Genomic DNA, 7,601 nt, shown 5'->3' on the forward strand with positions numbered 1-7,601 from the left:
TGTCACAAAAACAGCCTTCTTCCACCTTAGAAATGTTGCCAAATTGCGAAATATTTTATGTGTGGCTGACGCAGAGAAGCTTATTCATGCATTTGTGACCTCAAGACTTGACTACTGTAATGCACTGCTTAGTGGTTGTCCTGCAGCATCAATAAACAAACTACAGTTAGTTCAGAATGCAGCTGCCAGAGTTCTAACCAGGTCCAGAAAATACGATCACATAACCCCAATGTTATCAACCCTTCACTGGTTACCCATTAAGTATCGTATTGACTTTAAAGTTCTTTTAATTACTTATAAAGCCTTAAACGGTTTAGCCCCTACCTACATAACAGAGCTTCTACCACACTACAACCCATCACGCTCTCTAAGATCTCAAAACTCCAGACTTTTGATAACACCTAGAATAACTAAATCCACCAAAGGGGGTAGAGCTTTCTCATACGTAGCACCTAAACTCTGGAATAGCCTCCCCGATACTATTCGAGGGTCAGACACACTCTCCCAATTTAAATCTAGATTAAAGACACATCTTTTCAGCCAAGCATTCACTAATACATAGCTAATGAACAGCAGCTACGCTAATTATTCTCTTTCTGTTTCTGCCCTCGCCTCGGGATGCCCATCCCGAGGTAGGGAGAGATTCCGCCAGGCCCAGATGAACGTCATATGCCCATCCACAACTAGAGATTACGCCAGCTACATCGGAAAATCCCGTGCCATCCTCCTGCGAGAGCCTGCGGACTGACTGACCATCCCAGCTCCATCCAAGGCAATTCCATCACCACCCAAGAAAAAGGCGACCATCTGACCGGCCCAGCTCAGACAATTCCATCCCCAACCGAGAGCAAAGACGGACTACCTGTCACATAAATGCTAAATTTACAATACTTGGTATTTAATGCTAAACTTACATCACACGACAGCAGTTTGAAGTTATGGCTGCACTCAGTGACTTTGATTGGAGGTAGCTGGGTGGGTGTTGTAGGGAGTGGGGGGGCTTGTTGGTTGTGGTTCGGGGCGTTTCATTTGTTGGGACTGTGTGGGTCTGGTCTGGTTGGTCTTGTTTTGTGGTCGATGTCGGACAACAGAGGAATAAAGTTAATTATGCCATTACTACTTTTCCCTGGTTGTTCCTCTGTTGTCTGTTGTTGATCGCGGAATGGGACCGGGTTGGACCTGCACGGTTTCGGCGGGTGGGGCTTCCTGGGTCGCGGCTCGTGGGCTCTCCCTGTTCTTCGTGGACGTTGCTCGGTGGCTTTGGTCGGGGTCACTGAGTGCAGCTATGACACGTCAGAGGAGATCTGGCCCTCCCGGCTGAGCCTGGTTTCTCCCGAGGTTTTTTTTTCTCCATTATTCAGCATTGGAGTTTGGGTTCCTCGCCACAGCAGAGCAGTGCAGTGTTGGCTTGCTCACCGGGAGACTGCATTTATTTATTTATTTATTCATTTATTTATTAGATATTATTTATTATAATGATCTTGCTTGGTCTATAAACACCATGCACTGTGCTGTGTTTTACCTTTCTGTGTTTTTCTTATTTGCTCCTGTAAAGCTGCTTTGGAACAATGCACATTGTGAAAAGCGCTATATAAATAAAATTGAATTGAATTGAATAATTAGCTATTATTAATCAATATACTTGTTTTAAGTCTATAATTAGAACGGCAGCTTTAGCAATGATCTAAACTCTCCAAATAAATATCTATAAAACATCAACCAGATGTCCCACAGATGTAAGACTCTAACATTAACGTCTGCTATATATCAGGTGTATGTCTGTCGAACGTCCGATACGGATGTCTATACGACGTAATTCATGAGCAAACGCTCCCCCCGCGACGTTTTCCAGAAGGAATATTTCCGAGACGTATGTTGAAGATTTTATTGACCAAAGTATAACGGAATCATGTACCCATTATTTTACTATTATAAGTTTATCTCTACATAAGATCTGGTCTTTGTTAGTTCATCTCTAGTCGTAAATACCAGAGTCCTTGTTATTAACACCCCCTCACCAGCTAGGAATGCTGAGGTCAGACATCTGTTTCAAATTATAATGGTAACCCATGATAACTTAGGTGTGTGTGCCCCCAACCAGAGTTGAGCAGTTGCATTGCAATCCCAACTCGGCTTTGTTTCAACTTTGTGAGAATAAAGTCTAACTACTTTTGGTTTCAAAACCTTGACTCAAGAGTCGTTCTTCAGAATCAAAAGAAGGAAAACCACAACACGTACCTGTGCCATCTGGGTAGTTGGATCAATCATTTTGTTCCCAGGGGAACAAGATACAGGAGTATTTCTATCAGATTATCAATACATTACTCATGGTTTAGAACATTATGAGACATTTTCTCATAACCCTTATGTGTTCTTGTGATCAACAGTGGATGCAGATTTGAGTATGTGTGTCAAGGAAGTTTGGGACAAATTCAAATCATTTTAATGCTGCTTTAATTTCAGAATGAACAGAGTTAAATACATTTGAAGATGTGTAAATAGTATGAGTTTTTTCATTTGATACGGCAAATGTTATACAGAAATGTTGAATAGAGAGATACATACAAGACCTCCACCGATTCAGAAAATAAACATTTAAATGGATAGACTAATTCACTCATATATTTCATGCGGCTGTATGGAGTCTTCAGATACATGGTTGTGCAACTAAAGTGTAAAAATTTCCATCCCCTGAATATCCCAATATTCCAATATTCCAATCCTGAATATCCCCTGGCAATATGGCACAGAAAGCCTTGTCGTGTGTTGAAAAGCTTCCCCACGAGGCCATCCCCCTTTGCACTACAAAAAAACATCATCACAGAATTAATTTCTAATCTTATTTATGTTATTCGAGATCATTTAATATAATTTTCAGTTGGAGCTTAGGGGCTAAAATTAATATAAACTTATTAGAGACTGCAAACTCCTCTCTGAATATTTTTTTGCATTTCCTCACTAAAGCCCTATACTGATGGTAATTGTTTCTAATGAGGACATCTGTAAAAATAAATCTGCATGGCTCCTCTGTGATAAAACTCATGTGTTCGGACACATGAATTCACAGTGGAGGTCTGAGTTTGTAATCCTGAGAACCTTGAAAATGCACTTGCTCACAGGTTCAGTCACATGACAATTTGCACGTATATAATGATAATGGAATAAAATCGATATTTTAAAATGCCAATTACGAATGTTTTCATGTGTTTTCTTGTCTTCTTTCTGTTCTTATCATCTCCCACTCTGTGTAGTGAAGCAGCTATACTGATCTATCGGTCAAGTTAGCTAGAACTTATGTGAACTTGTGTGTCTGTATATGTTATGTGTGTTTGCGTGATGCATCTACGCGATCACCATAACAGCCGAAACTTTTAAAACTCTGTGTCATCTGGTCATCACACAGAAACATATGATATCATTCGAACTCTAAAGGGTTTACATGTATTTGCATAGATCCACGATAACCACAAAACATTGTGCTTTTGTAAATTAAAGAAAGCCAAAAGGAGGATGCACTTTCTGCCATCTGTGAACTGTTTCTCTCCGTTCCAAGATGCGCTTCAGGTGCGCGTGTGATGTAACGTTATGCCAGTCGTATTGTGCTGTTTATGCAGTCATTTAAGTTTTTTTAATGCATCAATAGCTGTTTCCATTACCCTTCAAAATGCGCAAATTGGAATAGCATATTGAAAATACGCCCAATGGAAACACAGCAATTTCGCAAAAACTCCCATGTATCGCCTATGTATGAGGTGTTTTTTCAGGCAATACGATAAAGACATATTTCGCAAAATTGCAATGGAAACACTTTTTGTTGTATTTACAAGTGGCATTGAAAAAAGTCACATGGCGACGTAATTTCCATTATCTTCAGCTGGCATGTTCCCGTGAAAATGAAGCATTGTGTCCGTCGCTGTTTTAATGGCATAACTTAAGCAATACACCTAACTGTTTCCAAATAAACATATATTTTATATTATTTAAAGGAGAGGTTGTTCGAATGGTTTTACTAGATGTGAAATAAGTCTCTGGTGTCCCCAGAGTGTGTATGTGAAGTTTTAGCTCAAAATACCCAGCGGATCATTTATTATAGAATGTTGAAGTTGCCCGTTTTTGAGTGTGTGTAAAAACTAGTGCTGTCAATCGATTAAAAAAATTAATCGGATTAATCACACATTTTTTCTGTGATTAATCACGATTAATCGCACACAACAATTATATTTTAAAATATACTTTTACATTTTAATAATTTCACATTTAATCTTCAAATTGATGTAGAAACAACATATTTCTTTAACAGCGTCATTTTATGAAAGCTAACATTTTGATATTAGTATTGTAACTGATGTCTCTATTAAATTGATTATTTTAACATTAATTATAGCCATTCAACAGTATAATTGAGAGCTCATGTAGGAAATTGAAGGACACTTTACAGTCTTTAATGCTAAATTATAAATTAAATGCAGAAGAATTCTCATTAAAGCTATAAAATCACATTGATTTCTTCTTTTATTTTGTTCTTTGATTAACATTAGTGACAGGAGTCACAGCAGCACGTTTAAGAACGCGGCCCCTTTAAGAGCTGTCTCAGTATGCAGATCTGACCATCACCGCACTCCCATTTTCACAACTCTTTGCATTCATTTAAGATTTTATTTTACACTTTGAAGTCTGTGCTTAAGAAAATGCTAGACAAAACGGGCTTTCTGACATAATCTTGTGTGGTTTTATCCATTCAAGCACGAAAGAGAACTTAACACGGATGCGCTGTCTGACAGAGATTCACCGACGCAGCCTTTAGCCCGTTATTGTACACACCAGACTGAACCTCGCGTTGCGTTTTGCCGCGTCCCACAGTTTAGAAGCTGTCTATCTTCATTGAACGCGTCAAAGCAACTGTTTCAAATCGCGCTTAAGTGGTTTAAAAGCCTGTACACGAATAAGAGCGTGATTACATAATGTAACGCTAGACAAAGAATGTCAAAACAAACGGATGCTGCGTTAATTGCGATAAATATTTTCTCACGCGTTAATTTGAAAAAATTAATCGCATGCGTTAACGCGTTAACGTTGACAGCCCTAGTAAAAACGCACCGATTTCGCTTGTATCTCTTTAAATGTTAATGAGCTTTTCGTCCCAGCCCCCTCTCCAGAGGAGGGCGGAGTTTCAGGAACTTGTGCTGATGCGTACCGGCCAAAACAAAACATCAAAATGTCAGTAATTGTCAGTGGTGTTCAGCCCTATATGTACGAACCGGAGGCTGACACTGATGGAGAGACACGAGAAGTGACAACCTTAAGAATTGAACAGGACGTTTCCAAATGGTTAGTTGTAATTTTGCAGTGGTGCTCGTGTGAGAATTGCAGTAAAATGACTACAGAGCCAGAGAATAAATGCTGCATGTTGGTCGAGCAGGTATAGTTTAGCGTTACTACAGTTATACTACGCGTTCAACATTGTTTTATCATGTACTTTCACACTTACTTTACGTATTGTTTACGATAAGCCCGACAGCATGTGAGGGCAGCATCAATAAATACAGTTAGACGCTGTACTTCTATTGTTAGCAACATTACCAATATAGCGCGATAACAAGCACATTAAGACTGGCAATTTTGAAAGACTAATCAGCAACAATATGAGGTGTGATACTGCTTCTGCTGGTTATGAGGACTGGGCACGAACTGTTGGTATTGCTCCCGGTTTCAGTAGCAATCTCGTTGAAAGTCCAGCGTTGCACTGGCCCTCATTCGTGAAGCAGTCCAGCGTGAAATGATTGGCGGAAACGTGAAATACTTTACCGATTCTCAGCGGGACATTGCCTTCATAAATGAAATTTAACCATGCTGTTCTCTGTAACTCAGCTTGCGGGAGTCTATGGAGACAGTTATGCTGGTCGGTACATCTTAATACCGAACAACTGTAGTGCCCTCCGTGGCGCAGACATTGGCCCTGTCCCAAATGGTGCACTTGCTGTCTCGTGGACTTAAATTGCGCGTTCTCGCCAAGTCTACGAGTCTGTAAGGTGTCCCATTTGTCTTTTTAGAGCTCAGAAGTCTGCTCACGAGCGCCTCCTTTGTCCCCTCGATGCGGTCTTCGGTGAAGCCCGCATTGACACAGACTCCACTGAAGTCCCCTACCCAGGAATCCTTGCGAGCGCCCAATCACAGAACGGATGGGAGGAGTGTCGTGGATGTCAGACATATACGTAAACATGACGGATACATTTTTAAATGTATGTTTTGATAAAATTCTAAATTAATTTATTAATTGTTAATAAATGGGACAACAAGTGGTCGACTTCACGAGGCGCTGCGCAGACTGATCAGCGAATGACAACAAAGTACCGCGAGAGAGATTAGAAAGCACCACTTGCTCTTTCCGGTGTGATGACCTCAAGTCTGTCCCAAAATGCACTCCCATGTACCCTTGTGGACTCGTGCCTAGTGCCCTATAGGTCTGCACTTCCTGACGTCATCAAGTGTGGACTCAGAGGAGGTCCACAAGACCGGAGTGCGCCATTTGGGACAGGGCCAAAGTGCATCTCCAGTGACGATCTAACGATGGCGACTTGTACTTCCCACATGGGGCTGTGTCTAAGCAAATAGAGCAGATCGTCACCACTGCTGGACGGGCTTTGCCGTTGAGTGACGACATTAACGGCAGAATTCAAATCTTTGCTTTTACCAACAGGGTTTTTGAAATACGCAAATTATTAAAAAAGGAGTGAGCACATTTTTAACTGTTTTAGACTGCTTGTTTACAGACACTGTGGACACGTATTAATGTTTTAACACATTATAAAAGTGAATTTTGCAAAATACGTGCCCTTTAAAGTTTTAAAATATGCTATGATATATAAACACTAATATATAAAAAACATTTTAAAATATAAAATGTGTTGTTTATCTGCAAACAGTTAGGTTTTATGCTTAAGTCATGCCATTAAAACAGCGACATCTGCTGACGGACACCATTTGCGTTGTCACAGGAACATGCCAGCTGAAGATAATGAGGAAATTATGTTGCTCCCTTTGCCTGCATTCCAAACATCGACATAATGGCACGCAAATGCCCTGTTCATTGCCAAGTCTAAACTCCATGGGCTCTGCCCTTCGAAGGGTGTTGGGCATAGGAATGATGACTTAATTTGGAATTTCCCCTGTGACAGCTCATAACGGTTCGGTAAGAAAACGCGTACCGTTACACCCCTAGTATTTATAAATGTTGTATTTTGTAAATGTATTTTTAGCACTTACCTGCATATGTAGTAATAGACTCCCGGAAACCTCTTTGATTCGTCATACTTAACCATGTCCCCCCAATTTCCATCAATCCAGTTCCAACCACGTCCTTGACAGGGATCAACCAAAACCTGCATAGAAAAATCATACGTGTAAACTACTCTACTACAAAAGTTTAAGGTCAAATTGTAAAATTTGCTCTTGCCTCTCCACAACGCCTGAGGGTGCCATTCCCTAGAGTTTTTACTGTTGCCCACAAGACTTCCTCCCCAGATCACTTAACCCTTGCTGTGTTTTGGATTTACCCTTGTGTTTTTGTGATTAGGTCTTGGTTGCCTCTAGTGTCTGTTTAC

The sequence above is a fragment of the Triplophysa rosa genome, linkage group LG17, assembly GCF_024868665.1.
Source record: "Triplophysa rosa linkage group LG17, Trosa_1v2, whole genome shotgun sequence".
Lineage (NCBI taxonomy): Eukaryota > Metazoa > Chordata > Actinopteri > Cypriniformes > Nemacheilidae > Triplophysa > Triplophysa rosa.